Source organism: Calonectris borealis, chromosome 7 (genome assembly GCF_964195595.1).
Source record: "Calonectris borealis chromosome 7, bCalBor7.hap1.2, whole genome shotgun sequence".
Lineage (NCBI taxonomy): Eukaryota > Metazoa > Chordata > Aves > Procellariiformes > Procellariidae > Calonectris > Calonectris borealis.
The window spans coordinates 24,784,653-24,805,775 of NC_134318.1; the positions used below are offsets into that span (position 1 = coordinate 24,784,653).

The following is a 21,123-nucleotide window of genomic DNA, read 5'->3' on the forward strand; positions in this document are numbered from 1 at the left end:
AAAAATAGTCACAGATCTCACCACAGCACTGTCCTCATAGCAAAGGCAATTCTGACCTCCCCCCTCAGAACCTATTAACAGTATACTAACCTATTAAACAATAAACCCAGAACCTATTAACACTAAAAAATAACACTAAAATAAAGGGAAAAGCTTGCGCTCGATTACAAAATATACCTTCCACAATGCAGGACAAGGAAGCAGAGAACATTTACGTTGCCAAGGCAGCCCATTTTGTATGCTATGCTTCCCAAGGTACTCCGATGTCAAAATGCAAACACAAACCACACAGAGTTGTGCTTACCACAGAGGGGCACCAGGCTGTGAAATTCCACTCATGAAATAGCCATTTCTCGCTGTTTCGTACCGCATACTCTATCTGCAGGGGTAGGCCAGAAGATTTTTTTTACACAAATTTACTACTGGGAAATTTTTGTTAAAAAAAACTCCTACAGCTTGTGCACTGAAAACCATAGCAGGAAATGTAACATAAAAGCAGCACAGTCAGTAAGTACTCTAGTCAGGGTAAAACCAAAAGAGAAGAAATGGCTTAGATGTAGTTCATGTGCTATACCTGCCAAAGTTCCCACATGGGGTTTCATGCGTTTATGCTCATATTTTCCTTTAAAAGGTATTTTCTCCTTTCACTGTAAAAGAAGCTACACTGTCATCAGAGGAAACCAACCAGACAGAGTACTTTCTCTATAGCCAAGCTCACCCTAAAATCAAACTGAAAAATATTACACTGATAGTTTGGCTCTGTAATTTCTCACATTTAGCTTATAATAAAAACAGGTAATGCAAAGGTTTGTTGTTCCTTGTGGTTGCTGGGCTGATAAAGGTTGGAGTCTCTGTTTGGGAATTTGCCAATCTCTATAGCAAATGACTTTACCTAGAACATGGTTTGTGTGAATTGTTCAGGTATCAGTGTTAAACATGTCTAAATATGTCTAAACACGTACTTTGATTTTTTTTTATACTTTAATGTTAGCCTTTACCATTGTGAGCCGCTTTATATTTTTAATTTTGTAGCTTTGTATTTCTGTGCATTGTTCTGCATGGGAACTGAACCCTCTCAAAAATCTGATCCAATCAAAATTCAACCTTTGTTATGTGCTTTACACTTAATGGGACTACTTCATCATCATTAAGCAAGAATTATAGACTCTGGGTCTAATTCTGATCAGTAAAAAATTTCCAACTGTGAAATCAGGTTCAGACTCAGAAGATTAAATGAAAGCAGATCCCCCAGCCGTGGGGAGGGGATCCATCCCTCCCTACTTACCAGCCACTCAGAAATGGCAGGCAAGGGGAATCGCCATGGGACCACCTAAAGTGTGCTCATGTCATTGCCCTGATGAGCTCTGGTCTCCCGCACAGGAAAGGAGGAAATATGCTGCCTTATTTTATTCCCTCATGTCATCGTCCTTCCTTGTATTGTGACTGGGCTAAGCCACATGTTTTCCAGAGATAGGAGCCACCTCCTGTGGCTGCTGAATTCAGGGCCATGAGGAATTAATCGCCTGCCTGGCATCTGCATGCCAGATGAGGAGGGGAAAAAAAAAAAAAAGTTTCAACTCACCTGTGGGTGAGTAGATGTTTTTGGCTTTTTCCCACTACAACTCACATGTGCTGCTAGCTCATGAGTTGATCCACCTATGACACCAGCACATACTTCAATTGCCAGACTTTCTCATGGGGCATAGAAGGGATTTTCTAATATGGGAGAATTTGCAAACTGCAGTGTAAACATCCCAGCAGTACAGGCCTCTGCTTACATTTCCATCTGTCAGAACTCTAGAATTTTCTAATGCATCTGGCAAACAAATAAAAAGTAAAAAAAAATTCCAGAGCTACAAGACCTACTTCTATGCTTTCACCAAATCAAACCTTCTTAAAATATAACACTTAGGTTCTAAAACATTGAAAAAAATATTTTTAAATGTTTAATAAAATCATAGTAATTGCCTCTAAATGAAACCCAAGATTGATGTATTCCCCTCTGATGTATGTGGTGGAGATGATGCTGGATATTCCCATACATGAAGTGCAAACAGTCTCCTTAATGCATGAGAACTCCCTCCAAGTTTCCTGCAGAACAGAGTTTCCTGCAGAACAGAGAGTTTCCTGAAACAGTACGTTTATCTGTGAGAAGCTATCATCTTCTCAGCAGTGTGTCTGATGAAGACAAACCCTTGCTAAAGAGAAACTAAGCCCCGCTAGGAAGACAGTGAGAGGGTCATTGCTTCATTCAGCACTGATTCATCTTAGCCTTGACTGGTATCTGATAAACTACAAATAACCTAAGCTACATTTTAACACTGTAATCACTTTCACTCTCCAGTGAAAATATCCGTTTATCCAGATCAAACACAGGGAGACAAAACGTGATAAAACTAATCCTTAAAAAACCACCTTCTTTAGACTTGCAAGTGGTACCTCAGTGCTGCAAACAAACACCACATCCCCTTTTTCAGAATTTTGGGGGTATGCAAAAGTACATTTAATTTTGGTTTTGTTCATTACTGGGGATCAGATGCTCCAGTGTAGTTCAGAACTCTCTCTCTCCGTCTTATGACTTCCACTGCTTTCTCTAAACTCTCACCTCACACTCCATGATCTCTGCTTATCTCTTCCCCCTGCTTTTCACTTTATCCTCAGTGAAAAAAACTGAAACACTTGTAACAAAATTAGCCTGCTCAATCCACCTATATACTAAGTCCTTGTCATTTTCTTTCCTCTGAGTCAGTATTTTAACCACAGTCTGTTTTCAGCAGATCTGACCTTTTGTATACCCTGATAGCCAGTTTCTATCCTCTACCTCTAGGTGTTGTTATCTGGCCTCATAGTTTTACCAGACAACTTAGAAAGATAACAGAAGTTTGTTGACAAGCTGCAATCTAATGTACATAAAACTGAAAAGAGAGTTAATGTATAAGGGAAAAAGGAAATGAGTTAAAAGGCAAGCTCCTAATAAAACCCACTAAGAATGTGCCATGCTAGAGTGCCAATGAACTGTAATGCAGACCATGGGCAAAACTATTCAATAAAGAGCTATAAAAAACTCCTGTAAAATAAGAGCTGCAATCCAACTGTTTACTTTTATCCAGACATGCTTAACTTTTAATCTAAATCAATCCCCTATTTTTCCCCTGGGTACTTTTCAGAGCTAGCAACCACTTCCCCAACTAACCCCATGTAAACACTCCAACTCATCAGTCCTACAACATTAGATGTCACAGAAAGTGTTTGCTTCCACGCTACAAAATGGCAGCTTCAATAAAGCTAACTAGAATAAGTACATTAATTAATGGGCTTCTGCTTTTGACAACAAAGAGAAGAAACCCTCACTAAGTAGCTCACCAAATGGCTGGTTTAGGCTCAAAAATAATGAAGGGGCTATTGTGAAAGGAATAATGAAGTTCAGATGTCTGTTGCAAAGTGTTCACAAAAAAAGCAAAAAGAATATTACTATATTTGCATCCTCAATAAAGCTTTTAATTCCTTTTATTCTCATGTCTCCTCACTTGAAGCTATGCCTTCTGTCTACCCAAAACCAAGGGAAGAGACTTGGAGACTGGCTTCTGTTCGAGTCTTCAGGTTCAGCCCATTGCTAAATCGCAGCAGTTCTTTCTGTCTAAGACATTTCCTACTCCAGCCAGCCAGCCAAAAATCCTATCCATGTTCTCATCATGTTGAGTATTGCAACATCCTTTTCAGGAGTTATCAAGCACAGTCTTGTCCTCCTCTGATCCACCTAGAAAGCTGCTGAAAAGATCACTCTCTCATCTTTTCTTCATCACATCCTTCCACTGTTGGCCCCCACGTGAAACTGAAGTTCTTTGTCTTCCCTTTCAAGGCCTTTCCGATTTCTGCCTATCTGTCCATCTATACAGAAAGATTAGCTCCCAGCACCAGTCAGCCAATTCATCACCATCCTGTCTCAGGAAGGTACCTCTTGCAAAAACTCACACTTTTATGGAGCTCCCATTAAACAAAGCAAAAGCATTTTGCTATCCTTTTCCAAGAATCCACAATCCCTTTTGTCATGGTACACAGATGAGAGTGGTGACCAAAATCGCCTCCCTATCTCCTTCCAACTGCTTGGACGTTCCTGTTATCCCATGCTTTACACTCAGTACATAAACAGTATTGGAGGGGGTGTGAGAAGGGAACAGGAGGATTTTGTAGGTACCATATATTTACACAGTTCCAGTCACAATAGAGGTCTTCATCCATAAGCGCAGTTCCTAGACACCATGATAATAAACAAACAGTAACAGCATGCCCGGCAGAGACAGGCTTCTCGAGCCAGGCTGCGAGTGCTGAATCCCTCTCCAGCACAGTGCAGATTTCACATACAGTTGCTAGCTGCTCTCCTTCCAGCCCAGTTCCCCCAAAGAGGCTGTTCCCGGCTTCTCCAGCGCTCAGCCCTGCCTGGCTCTCACAGCCCTGCTCCCACCCGTGGCACGGGAGCAGCCAAAGCCGTGACAAAGCTCCCCGGGCAGCTGGGGACTTGGACAGACCCATGCACTGACGTCCTCCAGCTGCTGGCAGGGCCCCTTCCTGGCTGAGTGGGTGTCAGGAGCTCCACGCTTGCAGTGAAGAAGGGAAAGCATGCCAGCAGCCCCGCAAAGTGAGTCACAGCTCCCCAGTAAGCACTCTCCTACTGAGATGACTCTGCTCCCTGCCTTACCCACGCTCTGCTGACAGGCTGCAAACAAGTTCAAAGGGTCAGAGATCCTGCAGCAGACGCTGGGGGAAGGCAACCAGCAGAGCCGACTCCAGCTACATCACCAAAAAGGCGGAAGAGTGGTGCCACTGCACCACACCGCCACGGGAGCAGGGAGAAGGGGGTCAGGACTCCTCTCGGGGATCATCACCAGTCAGTTTTGTAACTGGAAAGCAGAAAGTAATGTAGAAGTCTCTGCACTTGGGAGGGGGTCCTGCTGGGGTTCATTGGTCCTCTTCCAGCTGTGAAGGCTGAGCACTGGTAAGGGTGAGAAATACTGGGGGAGCAGCAGAGAACGGGAGAGAACTCAGGAGCCACCCGTCTCCCCGAGGGAACGGCAGTGCCTGGCACAGACAGCACTAAGCTGGCTGGTTCAGGCCCATCTGGAAACAGAGGAAACCATGTCATTCTGGAGGCTGGCAGGGACTCCTGGAGATCACCTAGTCCAACCTCCTGCTCACAGCAGGACTAGCTTCAAACAGCATCCATAGACCCTAGTTCTTGTCTCCATGCCGACCTCAGACAGCTCCTGGGTTTCAGGGCCTGGGCTGCAGTCAAATGTTTGTAGTAATAGAAACAAAAGGTGGCTTAAACCAGGCTAAACACACCATGTGAATGCCCGTAGTGCCATAATCACAGGGGTTGGGGATACCTCCACCATATACACACATTCGTCCTCTGCCCTTCTGCTTTCTCTGCATCTTCGGCCAGATGCAGTTCACTATCTGCTGGAAAGCCAAGCAGCCTCTTCATCTATGTGTAAGAATAAAAGGACAAAGAGCCAAGAGTCATTTGCACAATGAAGACATTGTGTCCCAGACTTCTTCATTATCTGCGCTGTCGTGAAGGAACTGGGGGCAGGGAGGATATCAAAATCCTCGGTATGGGAAGCATTTGAGTTGACATTCAAGTACAAACAGCTTTGCTCAATTAGACTTTCTGCCACAAGAAGGGATTACATCAGTCAGAATTTAAATACACTCTGACCCAGATTTTCAGAAGCTCATAAAGAAGATAGTTGTCCCAATCCACTTCCACAGGTATGTACTGATTCACTTAGGATTTGCTGTTCTATTTGTTGAAAAATAAAATAAAATATTTTTTAAAAAAATCAGTGTATACAGACAGTGGATTGAAAGTTGGATTTTGGGTGAGGACACAAATGATCTGGTTAGGGAGTGGGAGCAGTAGGATTTTTTTTTCCCAGAGAATTATGGGAATTTATATCTTGTATCACTGTTTGAGTATCGGCAGGAACATTGTAAGCAGATTGATCCAACAAAGTCAGTTAATTTCCTGGTCCTGCTGCCATGTTTGTTATTAGCCAGTGTCAACAGATGTTTGGACAATGAGTCATCTCACACTTACTATCCGTAATATGCCGTTTTTCCTTGTCAATATTTCTAAGCTCACCTGGAAAGCAGAGTACACTGGGAACCTTATGGGAATTTTCTGCTGCTTTTTTTGGGAAGTTATCTGGCAGACCTGGGCCTCATGCTAGGTACCATCAAAGATCTGCTGTTGTCTTACAGTGATTTATGTAACAATACATTAGTGAGGAGCCATAAAAAGCTGTATTTCTCATAACATGAAGATTGAAAAGTATCAAAAGTTTTCTCCAAGAAGTATTAAGTCAGAGTTTTATGGTGGCAAGGAACTTACAATTTTTAGCAGAGAGGACAAGTGAGATGATGGTGTTGATCTATTTTCTTTGACAATTTTTTAATATCCCCTTTTAATTTTTTAATATATAAGAGGAATGTTTCTAATTAAACTGAGTTGATAGGGAACACATCTCTAACCTCTAAATGAGAAAATGTTTCTATGAGCACTCAAAAATTACTCACTGTTACAGACTACTTTCATTTTCCTTCTTGTGGGTGACCATGTCATAATGACAAATTATCTTAGGCAATTTAGCAGTAAGCGATTATAACCAACTGTTACAAGCCTCCTCCCCAGCCTCACTGGTGATCCAGCAGTTCACAAGCCACCTTCCTCCTCCTCCATAAATGACATCCTATAGCCCTGCTATTCCAACCTCCTTTCCTTCTGCACCGTGCTCATTTCCACTCCCTGTTCGTGATTTCCTTCAGCTCCATATCCCCCATGGCTCAGCTGGTTTCCCCATCAAAATAATCCATCAGGATTTTGTCTCCCTCCTCCCTAAGGAAAATGGTAGCATCTAAAGCTACTAAATCTTCCTTCATAGAAGCTTGCTGCTTTTTTTTGCCTTTTTTTGGTTTTGGTGGGTTTTTTGTTTGTAAAGAAAATAAAAGACAATGATGCCAGGACACACTGTCTTCCTTCAGTCTCACATTCAAAACGTCTTTAAAAGTTGCAGAGCATCATTAGGAATCTCAGCGCTGATTCTGACCACACTTTTTGCAGAAAGCAGTGTCCCAGGCTGCTGAACTCTATGTGACTTAAGTTCTTTGAAATACAGGCCACCCTCCCCTTCAGCCCATTTCCAACAGGCTGAGGCTCTACATCTCTTTAATCCAGCTCTGCCCAGCATGTTACTGGGAGTTTCTTTGCTCAGTCTTGCCTCGTTCGTGCGATACACAGTTAGAGATTACACTGGCCTTCAGAAAAGAACAGAGTTCAACAAAAGAGCTTTGTAGACCAAACTCATACAAGCTTTAGCGACCTCTTCAGTAAAGAACTAACGATTAGTTTCAATTCTGAATTATATGTGATATTTTCTGTGAGACCTAGCAGCTATGATTATGACTCCTGTCAAGTTAGAAGACATGTAATCAGAACAGATTCATCAAGCAGGAATGAAATTGCTTTGTATGTGGCAAAATAATTCTTGGGTATAAAAAACCACAGCAATTAGGGTAAAAAAATGCCAGAGTGTATGTAAAATAAACACATAGGGATGATTCAGCTGCAAAATGCAGAATGAGCAACTGCTTTTAGGAGTGGCTGGATGCAAGTTTTTGCTCTCACCGTTAGAAAAGAGAAGCAGCATTTACAGGCTTTGCTTCCAGATAATCCCTGAACCCAAAATAAGTCTCAAGTAAAATGAGAGCCCAGTGGTAGGAATATCATTATTTTCAGCATCTGGTTTATGTAAATTCAATGTACAAACTGTGCACAGCACCTTCAGAATAGACTGCATTTTTCATTCCCTCCTGACATCAAATCATCCATCCAAATAAATTAAAGGATTAAAATATCCAATAAACCATAACACACACTGTCAGTAGCCCAACTAGGAAGAGCTTTTCATTAATGAGGTTATTAGATGAAATATACATAATAATATGCAGAAAATAGATGTCTTGTGTGCATTCCTGGTTGCTATACAATATCAAAAAGATAAACCAGAGTAAAGCAACGTAAAGAAAGAAAGGAAAATGCACTGCCTTTTGACGTCAGGGTTGAAATATGAGAACGTATCCTCCAGAGACGATGTCATGCATCAAATTCTCACACAGCAGCTAGGTGATTTTTTTCAGAATAAAACTAAACTTTTATTTGCTGAAAAAATACATATTTGGATTATTAAAAACAACTAGGAAATCTATATTATTTTTGCTGGGACTAAAAACTGATTTTTTAAAGTAACACATCTATATGATTCATTTCCATTTTTCAAAATTAACTGCTTTTAGTTTTGTTTCCAAATTAAGCTAATAATTTTGGATGAATATAAAACTTTAAAATACCAGGAAATAGATAATATAATTTTCCTTCTAAAAATGGAAAGAAACATACCCTGGTTTGATTCCAAATGACTGTTTTTCCAAACAAGGCAATTAAAGTGACAGAAAGCTCCGATTTTTCTGTAATGCGTGCAGCTGTTTCTACACAGCTCTGCACATCTGCGTACCCCTTCCCGTGTGGCCCCTGAAGGAGGGAGACCAAGGCCCTGCGCCTGCAGAGGCAGGTGGAGACACCAGAGCACTGCGCTCTGTTCCAGCCTTGAACCTGTCCCCCATATAAGCTCCTCTGCTGCTATCAAGCTGGCTCCTGCAGAGCCGCCATGAGTTATGGCTACACTGCGCTGTGGGTTCTTGAGATTAGAAACAGCAGATGTTAAGGAGCAGAACAAGAGTTTGAGGGCAGAGGAGTAAGAGTCTGTGGAACTGGTCGGTAGGAGCAACGTGGAGATGGCGCGGGAAAACGGTACAGGATGGGATAAGATGAAGCCAAGAGAGGAAAAAAAAACCAAAACCCAAAAAGACATTTTTAGCAAGTACTTCTGAAATGAAGTGCCAGAGCTTTGCATCCCAGTGAGGTCATAATGTTCAGTCTCTGTTTTCACTTCACAACAAGTGTTACATAAATGTAATTTATCAGAATTCTTACGTTAGATAAATGTAATTTATCTAATTCTAATTTCTTGCAGAATATTTGCATGTCATTAAGCTGATATGTCCCAGCATTGGCCAGCTTTATTCTCTTAGTCCTCAGCTCACCAGACTAGGAAAGGAGCAAGGAGACAGGCTCTCTGCTTCTGCAACCCTTAGAAAAAGAGGTCAGACTGGATGCTAGGCACATTTTGTGCTCAAGCTGCAGCTTCACTGTCTAGAAAGAAAGCAGGTCCATCAGTAGAAGCTGACCATTTGTGAGTTTCTTTCTTTTCAATCTTTTATCCAGACTGGTTAGTTTTCCTACACAATCCTAGAAAAATCACACAGACTTCATTACAATTCTGGACCATCACATCATCAGTATCGCACAACCCTCTTCAAAGTTGAATCCACCCTTTCCGTTCCACCTGTGGCCAGCCTGCATCTTGTAAAGTAAAATACATGTAGGCAATACCAATCATAGATCTATGCAGAATATATTCAACTAAGATTTAGCATCTGTGTTGCTCATTACTTCCTAAGGGATCAGGAATGAACATTTTCAATCAAATGAAGTCCAGTCACCTAACAGCCTCAGTACAGTTTGGAATTTTCTTGTGCAGATCTCCAAGAAAATCTTTAAATTATCCCAATTTTCAGAAAAGTGTTCCAAAAAGTTATAACCTATCCATTAATTTAAAAAGTATACATTCGTGAGTGAGCCGACTTTTTTTTTTTTTTTTAAACAAGGCTGACAGTGGATAAAAATAAGACTCCCAAAATCCGGATAGATGAAAGGCTTTGACACGCATTATCATATTGTCCTCAGTGTGTGATTAGAAGAGTTGTGAACTAGCATCACTTCTAATAGTTGATGGTCTCTCAATTTTCATTCCCTTAAAATGAAGTCCAGTAATAAAGTTGACCAAGAACCAGAAAGCTTTTAGGACGCAAAACTAACCGCAGAGTGGTATGGCATCACGAAAAAGGTGGGGAAAAAAAACCACCCAAGAGAAACCCAAGAGAAAGAGAGGATGAATGAGAACTAGAAATACAAAAATATCAGTATTCCACACAGAGCAATTCTCCTTGCTCCGAAGACAGAGATAGTTAACCTTAGCCGGTGTTTAGACTAGTCATTTCCACAGATTTTGTTTTACTACCTTCATGGTGCTGCTTGAGGTCTAACACAGGATTTCACATGGACAGGAAACTCCCCCTTTACCACAAGAAAAATTCCGCCCTCTCTGTCCTTAAAGACTGTTATTCCCCTTTTGTATTACAAAGTTGAGAAAACCCCAGAAAACATTTCAGATCCTTGTACTTTTGAGTAAGCTTTTTCCCCCCCTTCCAGATTCAGATGTTAGTTTCGGCTCATAGGAAACATTGCTGAAGTCTTCATCAGCACTTCCTTTTTTTCAGAGGGGAGGTTTAATCTTCATCTTGAGATGCTGCAAGCCAAAACCAAGCTTCTACCTGGGAGAAAGGATTAGGGCCCGCTCAGTTTTTTTTTTTTTCCATTCTTTCTATTCCAGATGCAAAACAACTTAGATCAGCCGCGATGACACAACTCAGATCAATGAGATACCTGCAGGCGAAGGGGAATGCTTTCAGAGTATTGCTCAAGCAAAGTAAGCACAGCTCGTTTCAACCAATCTCCAAAAGAGGAAGCGTTTCTGGAACTGGTAACACGATGTTTTAGCCAGCTGTCGCTTGCTCAAGCTCCCAGCAAAATGCTAAAGAGAAACTAAATTAAGAAAAAAAAGAAGGAAAAATGAAAGCTGGAGTGTTTTCATTTTCAGGTATGCTCCAGGGCTTGTTCTCTCTCTGACGGGTGCAGGGATGTACTAAGTCAGGTAGGAGCAGGAGAAGGGGAGTATGGGGAAAGAGCTGGAACTACCCTGTGCAAGGAGGCTTGCTGGAGGTGGGGATGCAGAACTGGGGGAATAGCTGAGCTGGATGAAGCTAGGGCTGGTTTTGCTAGGGTGCAGGATTCACATATTTGTAAGATCAGGTGTGGAAGGGAGTGGACAGCATGGATTGCTACAGTCAAAGAGAGTGGAGGCTAGAGTACCCTTTGGGACAGACCGATCTGTTTGGATCTACAGGACAGTCACATATAAGAAGAAAAACCAGATGAACTGAATCTACACATAGCTTCCTGACCAGTCTACTCAGTTTTCAAAGATCCTGCAGTTTTAGAGACAAATAAAAGCAATTTGCAATTTCTAGGAAAATTCTTCATAGTGATTTCATCTCCACTTAATGTGGAGTACCTTTCTTCTCAGGAAAGGCTACTTCATTTGATGATTAATGTCTCTACTCCCAGAATTTATAACGGTTTACATTACTATCATTCAATCTTGGGTCTTAAACTCATCTAAACTTGATAAATTAAAAGAAAGGAAAAAAGTTTACAATAGGAAAAAAGTTTCTTAAATCAGTCCCATATTTGTTATTAAGTCTCACTGGCTGAGCTTCTTTTTAGGCAGCATGTTCTTACCGTGAATACATCAGACTTTTTGAAGACCAACAACAAATACATTAAATCATTCAAGGGCATTGTGTCTATAGTGCATTACACTATTTGAGTTAGCTAATTCAAATAGGTTAGCATGCAGGAAGAGCCAAAATAAGAAACACAGCAGCACAGTTTTACTGACTGCCAGTCTTCTTGTTGCAATGAAAGCTAAAGGTAAGAAGATTCCTGTCATAAAAGTCTCCTGGTACTATAACACATCAAACAGACTTCCAGAAATAAGTACAAATAGGTGTTTAGTATGTCATACGAACTACCTCCTAGAATTCACTCCATGCTTCCCACCACTCACTTTTCCATGTGGTCAGTCTGCCACTGTTCCCTCTCCTACAGCACCGACCAGCACCTCTTGCAAGAGCTGCTCTCCCTTTTTGCAAGTAGGGGTCACAGCTCTGGAGTTCACCTTCTTGTGAAGAAGCGTGACACTGCTTGAGCTCATCATTAGGTCTCTTCTGCAGAACTGTTCAGTTTGGATCATGAGTTGGCTCCCTGATTTTGTCACGTTTATTTTCACCCTTTTCAATGAAAAAAAGAGGGGCATAGTTCAAATCAAAGAAACTGCTTGCGAGTTGTAAAGACAATAATTCACAGGAAACAAGGATTTATGAGTTACACACTGCGACCACAAAAACCACAGAACCTCTGGCAGGTCCTCCCTGACACAGCACTACCTCCAGCTACCTCCAGGTTTTCTATACTGTCCCACAAAATCTTCAGTCCTCTCCCATGTCCCCAGAGCTCACCTCCCCCCACACACACACGGCAACGAGCTTGTACCTCGTTTGGTCTTTAGCTAAAGAACAGACAGTACAGGCTGCAATTAGTCTGGAGCTGCACATTTGTGCAGGGGCCAGCAGACTGCTTTCACACAGAGCAAACCAGGGTTGGTTCCCTCCCTGCCCCTTTGTAAATGGGTAAATAAAATGGTGTAAACACGTCTCGCCTCTGCCCAGCTGATGATTTTCATAAAATGTGAGAGCGCTTAATATCTTTGGGACCTCTCCTGCTCTGTCCAATTCTGCCGAGTTGTGTAACAAGTCCACGAATTACTGGAAGACGCTGACAGATGCTGCAGTTGCGTAACTGTTGTTCCCTTCTGAAACTGAGCGAAAAATGACACTATCGCCACCACACAAGTTTCAGCTGTCTTGTTCTCTGTCAGCATGTCTTGACTTGGGGAAAACCCTTAGGTTGCTTCTGAGATTGAGCATGCATGCCCACATCTCCCCATCAGTGCTCCCTCATGGTCCTTTGTGGAGAAGTTTGCCTCTATCAAACCACCAGCCATGACTCTGGTTTGTTGTCATCTCCAGCTTTCTTACACCATACCTTATATACCACAGGTTTTTACATATATATAAAAAAATTTACTATATATATAAATAAAGCCCCATTGCTTGTTTCATTTGGGTATTTTTGGTTTTATATATATATGTCTGGGCTTTGTTTATATATATATAAAAATTTTTTATATATTTATGTATATATTTATAAATAAATAAATAGATGTATAAAATGGATATATATGCACTATCATGAGCTATCTCACGTATTGCTGGACAATTACCAGAAGTGCCACACATCCATTTCTCATAATCTCATCCTGGAATTCCCACCCGAGCAGAATGAAAATGCAGTTCTTCTCTGGAAGCCACTGGCAAAGGTAGTTAGACTAAACACCAGTTACCTTTGTATGAGTTGAGTCCAAATCTTGCTTTGGATCCTATAGTAAGTTTTTTCTACACTGCTGTCAGGAATTTTTACATTAAAAGGCAGATGTAGTGTAAGTACACTGCTGTAGCAGCATAATTATTAGAAAACTCTTACACAAACTGGATTTTACACCTTTGATCACGTGTACTGCAACAAGAAAAACAAGCTTCTAAATCCCTCTCCTTGCCACAGCCAGCTACAAGCTTAGCAGGTGCTACATCTACATTAAATAATCAAGATATATAATAACAGCACTGGGAAATAAATAAAGCCCCATCACTTGTTTTGTTTGGGTATTAGTACTTTGTAGATAACACACACCCATCAGCTTTTCAGGTATCTGAAAGGACCAATTATTGCCAAGTCAAATTTAGATGTTTGTATGGAGAAAGTTTTGATTAAATTCTTCTAAGAAAGAAGTGAATACAGCTTTCACAAAATACATGTATGTGATTTCTTCACTCTTGCTTCACAACTTCACTGTAGCCACCAGGAAGGTGCAGGTACCAAGAAAACTCTTTGGCAGGGTAAAGCATACAGTTGAACTTTTCTGCTAAAATGCTTGGGAGGGAAAGGGTGAATATTTACTTTCCAGTGCTATCATCATGTTTTTTAAGTTAGAAACCTCCTACAGTTATAAGTTTAGTTCTTATTTTTTACTCTCAGACCTAGTGGGAAAAATTCATCAGCTCACAGCAGATGAAGAACGTGTATATTGATGGATTTTATTCTTCATTTTTGCTTTTCTTCAACTGTAATGATTAGAAACATAATTCATTCTCAGGGAATGCTTAGGTCTCAGGAGAAAGTTTGGCAGCAAGAAGCAGGTGCTATAAGTCATTCCTGAATGCAGAAGGTCCATACTATGCCTCTAGCCTCCTGGGAGATAGCTTTTTCCTCTGTGTTTGTAGAGCTCCTGGCACCTAGAGTTTGGCCAGGGTTTCAGAATTATATTAGAAATAATAGTATTTGAAATCGTGCTAACTGCAAATTATTAGGCTCTATCAGGATGGTTAACTTCTAGAAACAATACTGATGCTAGTACATGAGCACTAATTTATCCCATTACCCTATGATTAAGAGGTCTGTGAGAAGAGCAGGGAAGCAGTAAGCTGAAGCTCAATAGGCAAAGGACGTAAAACAGAGAATCAGCTTGTGATGCTGATATGGCTGAGTGCATGTGCCTTTCCACATGTAACATGCTCTGCTCTTCTGTTATCTGTCCATAGCTTTCAGAGAAAAACTGCTCTTCTGCTAGCTGTGCCAAGTGTGGAGGGAAATGAAATTCCTTCTCCTAAAAAATGGTTCAATTACTCAAGATACAAATCTGAGTCACAAAAAGAAAGGGGAAAAAAAGTCAAAAAAATGCATATAGCGTATGGGCTAAACTATGCAATTAATTTCCAGAAAGAAAAGGACGCAGAACAGTAGGTTTAGGGTCCAGGTTTAACAGTGGTGGGAGGGGGGTTTTGGTTATAAACACAGCATCGGGATTTGCTAGAAAGCATATAAAATAGTAAACCATCAGTCGTGGTACTTGCAAAAGAATGTTGCTACATAGACTAATTGTCTGCCAGCCAGTTGCAAGCTAGTGATTTTGCTTCAGCTTTCTGGCTTAGGAAACACACATGCTACGTAACACGAAATGGAGATGTCATGAACTGGAAAAGCAATTCCCCGCAGGGGAGTCACAAGAAGCATCAGACAGTGCTGAATCCAGGATGAGCCGTGGCTGTGGGAACAGAGGAAAGGCACTAACCGGCAGCAATCAACCCCCACACAACAAGTAATGCAATATGCTTTTGCTTTCCTCACCACATTAGTAGCAGAGCTACTAACCTATTGCTCACTTTCTTGAGGCTCCAACTTCAGGTTGGGCCTGATTACGCTGGAATTGCCGCCGGCGAGAAACTTTGACACCCTCAAACACTGCATCCTGCAGCTCTGCGTCAGCATGGCCCCCCTGACCAGAGGCCCTTCCCTCACACATCCTCAGTCTGCTCGGCTTCGTCGTCAGAGGAGCTGGCACTTGCTTTGCAGCCAGGGAAGAAACCGCACATGGGAGCTTTTGAGCTATCCCACCACCCACAAACACACTTACTAGACAGCAGAGAGGTCCAGCGTGAGTTAAGGTCACTTCCGCGAGCGTAGTGAGCCAAACCAAGACCTCCCTGGGCTAGGATTCAGGAGGGAAAAGCCTTCTCTCCTGCTCCTTTGAGCTGGGATGAGCTGGGCTCAGGTGGGCTCTGGAGCGGCAGGTGGGAAGGTAAGAGGAGGCCCTCCCTCAGGGGGAAAGACCTAGAGAGAAAACACCTGAAATGCAAGCCCGCCCGCGTGGAGCTGAGTAGGAGAGGAAAAGGGGCAGAGGCAAGTGCTTGCCTTCTCGGACGTAGTTTTCCAGGACAGGTTGTGAGGGGTAAGCCTCCGTTTGCAGCAGGACATGTGCCTGCAATGTATTACGGGTTCTCAACTGATGCAGGCACAAGGGAGCGATCATCTGACGGCCTAAGTGAAAAACACTGCAAACCTGGCAAAGCAGCTGGCAGTACTCAGCCAGTTTTCTTAGGGGAGGAGGGGAGGCTGTCAGCAGCTGCTCAAGGGAAGTGTTTTGGGGTTAGCAGGAAAAGGGAATACCATTGGAGATGATCACTAGGATAAAAAAAGAGGGAAGGCAACTCGTAGGCATTTGCTCTTCCTGGAAGCTCAACTGACTAGGCCACCTCTGAGCTTGCAGGTTTTGTAAGCTGCAAGCGTCGGAGGAGCATGCTCACACGGTATTAAATCATTCCACCCTTAGCACCCATCTATCTCCCGTGTTCATTTTTCTGGACAGCTTGACAAATTCTGTTCTGTCAGCTATTTAGACTAGCTCCAGAAGTTTTGTAAACAAATCACTCAAAGGGGCTTTGTAATTACCCAACCATTTTGTTTCTTAGGGGTGTAATCTTCCACAGCTTCTGTGAATGTCTGAAGAGGTGTGTAAACAGCCTTACATCAATACAATTTCTAGCAGTGCTTTTCATATCCTTTTGATAAACAGGGTACATCTTGCTCACCTTAAAACCAGATTTTCTATAGTTCCTCCTAGACTTTGGGCTACTTCATCCCCTGAATTGTTTGCTGCTTATTTCTAAGGACAAATAAAAGAACCTGCCATCTAAACTCTCCCTGGAAGTATAGGTAACACATCCTTCCTCATCCCTCCGAATCACATTATCTGGTGTGAAGTTTCTCTCAATAGACTGAAACCAAAGTAGCCATGTTTCTGCCTGCCTGGCCTACTAACCATCTGGCTTGGTTTGTTAGCTTTTTGGTTTCCCACACGTAAAACCTGTTATCTCAAAACAGAACGTGCAAGAGGCACTCCAGTCCATGTGTCTGTAGATTTTTTTTTAACTTAACCTTATACCTGATGACACAAAAGTGTGTTAGCGTTTATCCTGACCAAAGGCAGAGTTCCCTCTTGCAGGTCGCTGTGTTTTGCTGCTGTGGGAATTTCCAGAAAGAACTAGATAACAGAAAGGAAAAGCTGTGTGCGGATGTGGAGTCTGTACTGCTCCCGCGACAGGAACCTGAGGGCTGAAAGCACCGGTGCCGCGGTGGGGAGGATATGTCAGTGCAGCGCTCCGTCGTGTGCATGGAGGGACAGTGGTGGAAGTGCCTGCAGGCACATCCGTTTCCTTCCCCCTTCTCCTTTCTCTCCTCCTCCCATCCACACCTACAGCCTTCATCATGGCAATCATGGCAGTTTGGGGGACAAGGTGATTAGTAAAAAAGAAGAAAGTCTAAAAAGAAGGATTAAAAATCTCAGCATCATTTTCCACAGCTAAAGGCCTCTCTGCATTAGTTCTGTTCCCTTTAAAGTCTGGAATGCTTGTGTCGGTTGGTTTTGGGGGGGTGTGGGGTTTTTTCCTGTGTTCTAAGCAACTTCACATTTCCATAAATTAGAAACACATTTAGGTTTTGGAAAACAATTGTTTGGCAGTTGTTTTTATGAGAAAAACATACTGCAAACGCAACCCCAGATGTGCTACAAAGACCTTTCAGGTTGGATTGTACTGAGTAATGCAGGACCAGCCTAAATATTTGAGCAAACTGGCACATCAGCCAAGCCCAGCACACAAAGCCAGGGTCTTAGACGCAGTTTACATGTAAATGTGATAGTAGGCTCACATTGATTAGCCTCTCAACCAGGGTAATCTGGGAATAAATCCACAGGGGTTTCATATTTTGAAAAAGTCCAAGATGACCGATTTTTTCAGATACAGAACCATAACTGGTTCAAAAAGGGTTGGATGGATATAGGCAGGTAGTAGCAGAAGCTTAATACTTGTGCGTGAAAGCAAGAATAATAAAACTGCTGAAGTGACTGCTGAGTCCACTAAGATAAAGCCACATCAAAGAGTTATTCACTCCTTCCAATAACGTTGAGGGGCAACAGATGACAATTAAGTGTTCTGTCATTACAAATTGCTTCAAAACGAATTTAGAGATGGCATAGTCAGATAGCACAAAGAGATACTAGCTTTTCATTTAATCCAGGTAACACACTAACTGAATCACTAAATCCATTAATGACATAGATTATTTTTCAAATCATAAAAAATCATAGCTGTAGACTGTAGATTGTGTTGGTTTTCCCCTGTAAAGTACTTGCATTTGATCAACATGAAGAAGGACAAAGCCTTTTCCAGAAGTGAATATTGACTCAGCATGGCTCTGAACTTCATACGCTCTCTCCGAAGCACCTGAGGAGCACACTTTCCAGCAGTGCTGAGGACGCACCCACTAAGCAAAAACCTGCCTCTTTGCAGTGTTGTATACTGTTACCTCAAAATTGCCAAACCGGGTATCATTTGAAAGGCTTAGCCTAAATTTCAAGAGAAGTATAGTGCTAAATTGCCAGTGAGAATTTGAGTTCAATATTTACCCATGTGCCTAAGAACTAAGATACAGTTACAAAGAGAAATGCATAAAATCTTATTTCTTTGACCTTTATTAAATTAGGATTTTTAAAGATGTAAAGTAGACAATAGCGGTATCAAAAATATCATTTTATAGCTTCAAGGGTCTGTGCAAACATTCTCTATTTAGAATCATAGAATCATAGAATCATTAAGGTTGGAAAAGACCTCTAAGATCATCGAGTCCAACCGTCAACCCAACACCACCATGCCCACTACACCATGTCCCTAAGCCCTCATCTACACGTCTTTTAAATACTTCCAGGGATGGTGACTCCACCACTTCCTGGGCAGCCTGTTCCAAGGCCTGACCACTCTTTCAGTAAAGAAATTTCTCCTAATGTCCAGTCTAAACCTCCCTTGGCGCAGCTTGAGGCCGTTTCCTCTCGTCCTATCACTTGTTACTTGGGAGAAGAGACCAACATCCACCTCGCTACAACCTCCTTTCAGGTAGTTGTAGAGCGCGATGAGGTCTCCCCTCAGCCTCCTCTTCTCCAGCCTAAACAGTCCCAGTTCCCTCAGCCGCTCCTCATAAGACTTGTGCTCCAGGCCCTTCACCAGCTTCGTTGCCCTTCTCTGGACACGCTCCAGCACCTCCATGTCCTTCTTGTAGTGAGGGGCCCAAAACTGAACACAGGATTCGAGGTGCGGCCTCACCAGTGCCGAGTACAGGGGCACGATCACCTCCCTGCTCCTGCTGGCCACGCTATTTCTGATACAGGCCAGGATGCCATTGGCCTTCTTGGCCACCTGGGCACACTGCCGGCTCATGTTCAGCTGGCTGTCACCAGCACCCCCAGGTCCTTTTCCTCTGGGCAGCTTTCCAGCCACTCTTCCCCAAGCCTGTAGCGTTGCCCGGGGTTGTTGTGGCCAAAGTGCAGGACCTGGCACTTGGCCTTGTTGAACCTCATGCAGTTGGCCTCAGCCCATCGATCCAGCCTGTCCAGGTCCCTCTGCAGAGCCTTCCTACCCTCCAGCAGATCAACACTCCCGCCCAGCTTGGTGTCGTCTGCAAACTTACTGAGGGAGCACTTGATCCCCTCGTCCAGATCATTGATAAAGATATTGAACAGGACCGGCCCCAGTACTGAGCCCTGGGGAACACCACTCGTGACCGGCCGCCGACTGGATTTCTCTCCGTTCACCACAACTCTCTGGGCTCGGCCGTCCAGACAGTTTTTTACCCAGCGAAGAGTGTACAAATGACAACAGATTAGCTTCCAGCCGATTAGATAGGAAGTCTGTGTGGCACATCATGTCACTTTATAATGAGGAAGGAAGCTGGGAGAATTTTGGAACAGAAGAGAGAAAGTTGGTTTTGGTTTTCTGACATAAACCCTTACAGTAGAGAGTCATGCTGTTCCTTTTGTCTGGTAAAGACTTGTGGTAAAGACCATGGGGAAATGCAAATATAGGAAGTAACATCTGTAAATCCTGTTTTAAAATCTCAGCACCATCAATACACAGAACTTGCTGTGCTCTCATGCTCAATGGTACAGTATATGCTGAACTTTCAATGAAAACAGGGAAAAAAACAACTCTTATTTGCTTTATTGTCAGTATATGTTTTTGTCTATATTTTGCTTTTCATTGAATTGCAAAAGCCTGAAGTTACATGTTTGTCTGGGTCTTCTGCTCATGAGTTTTTCTCATACATACACCTAAAGTTATATTATAGTACACTGTCACGCAAAGTGCTTCAAAATACACACAATACACAAACGGTTTCAATCCCTCACAGTTTAGAGCCTAAATTACCTTCAAAGCATTGGAGAAATAGGGAGAAGGTATGCTAGGGTTATGTCATGATGACGAAGTACAGATATTTCTAGCATGGAATTCAAATAAGCTATTCCAGGCATGTACTAGTCAAATTTTCATTTGACAACTTTTTTTTTTTTGCCCCCCTTTTTTTTTTTTTGCCTTTTTTTTTTTTTAAGTATTCCAAGTTCATGCAATAATGAACCTTTAAATCAAGATTCCAGGTCTGACTGGCAAGAGGTTCAGTACAGATACAACCTGGGGGAAATGCCATATTTGAGGAGACGCATTCTCTTGATGTGTGACTGAAGTCATGCAAACATTGAGAATGTGTGGGAGAGAGGAGTGGGCAGGATGACCATGCAGCGCATTGCCTGCTTCCACTGTCACTTTGATCATCCTCACCGCTGCTACGCTACGCTGCCGATGCCAAATGAGGCCACCGCACTTGACTTGACAAGAGCAAGCATAGTTCTGCCTGCAGCTGACTAGGACTCTTTGTGAGTGAAGTATTTGTTAATATCAACTTTTAAGCTTCATGCAAAAAAGCAGAATAACCCCCGTGGGTTCAGCTACAACCTTTTTTGTGGGATTTGCTCATAGGTTTCCTATAGCAACATATCCAAGTACCAGTTAGCCTTAACCTTGCTTACTTGGAGAGACAATAGTACGTGAAACAGACCGTTACAGTGTATAGTTACAACAAATAGTTATAGTATAAGCTATAACTCACTGAAACCACGGAGCACCCCCGTCAGATGCTCAGTATTTGCCAAGCTGAATTAAGTGGGCTATCTAGAACTGAGAGGGTAACTTTGGGATACCTCAAAACAGCTAAACAGCTGAAAGAAATCGGAGACTGTATTTTGTCTCCTGCATTTGGCAGAAAAAAAGAATACTTCCTTCTCTTTGCAGCACACCCCAAAATACTTAAGATTATAATAATCAGAAAAATTGGGAATTCTTTCTTTCAGCTGAATAGATGCATGGCAAAATTTCCAGTTTTGTATTCTTTTAAGCCTCAGTTCTTACCACTGAAAAGAAGGGTTGCTCTTCTGTGATATCCAGAGAGCAGAGGGAGTAGTTAAGTATTAAGATTGCAGCCTTTCG

At 42.4% G+C, this 21,123-nt stretch overlaps 1 long non-coding RNA gene across 1 annotated transcript; it reads left to right on the plus strand.

Moving 5' to 3' along the window:
* The first annotated feature begins 5,664 nt into the window (after nucleotides 1–5,664).
* On the plus strand, nucleotides 5,665–11,168 carry LOC142084604 (uncharacterized). The gene is made up of 2 exons (XR_012674399.1): nucleotides 5,665–5,772; nucleotides 10,572–11,168. It is a non-coding gene; the product is annotated as an uncharacterized LOC142084604 (long non-coding RNA).
* Nucleotides 11,169–21,123: the final 9,955 nt, after the last annotated feature.